Source organism: Oncorhynchus masou, chromosome 15 (genome assembly GCF_036934945.1).
Source record: "Oncorhynchus masou masou isolate Uvic2021 chromosome 15, UVic_Omas_1.1, whole genome shotgun sequence".
NCBI lineage: Eukaryota > Metazoa > Chordata > Actinopteri > Salmoniformes > Salmonidae > Oncorhynchus > Oncorhynchus masou.
In genome coordinates this window covers 11,207,996-11,208,616 of record NC_088226.1, presented here as the reverse complement: position 1 = coordinate 11,208,616, position 621 = coordinate 11,207,996, and positions in this window count along the sequence as shown.

Genomic DNA, 621 nt, shown 5'->3' with positions numbered 1-621 from the left:
GTGGTTGTATCATTTATTCATGTTTTTTTATCGCTAATGTTTGTCTGGCGTAGAGCCGACCGTTGTATTATTTATTAGCGAGCAAGTTGGTCCCCAAGAAATAAGATGCATTTGAATGAGATGAGGAAATGTCTAGAAATGTCAAGTGCATGTCCATACTCTTGAAGGGAAAGGCTGTTGGAGTCTCCTTAGGGGTTCTTCAAATTGAAACTGTGGGAAGCCCTATAAGATCCTCAAAGAACCTTTTGGGGTACATTTTTTAACTTGATCTGCATACCAATTGACATACCTTTGCATGTCTCCTTGTCTGTATTCCTGCAGACACAAAAGTGAGCAGTTCAGTCATCTGCACCCAATACAGCTAGCCAACAACATATTCTTATTGGCTACATATTATTGCCTCTTTGTCAGTTGATATCCATTGAATTGCCCATTTTCTGTTTTAGAAAGATTTGCACAAATATAAAAAGATAAATGGTATCTCAAAACAATATACATTTAGAACATACAGGGGACAAACCTTAACTTCAATTGAGATCTTTACATTTTTCTGTTAAGTGACTGCCCTTGTCCTTTCAAATTAATATCCAAATGTTTCTGTTGGGCAGTTAGGTTCCTGCA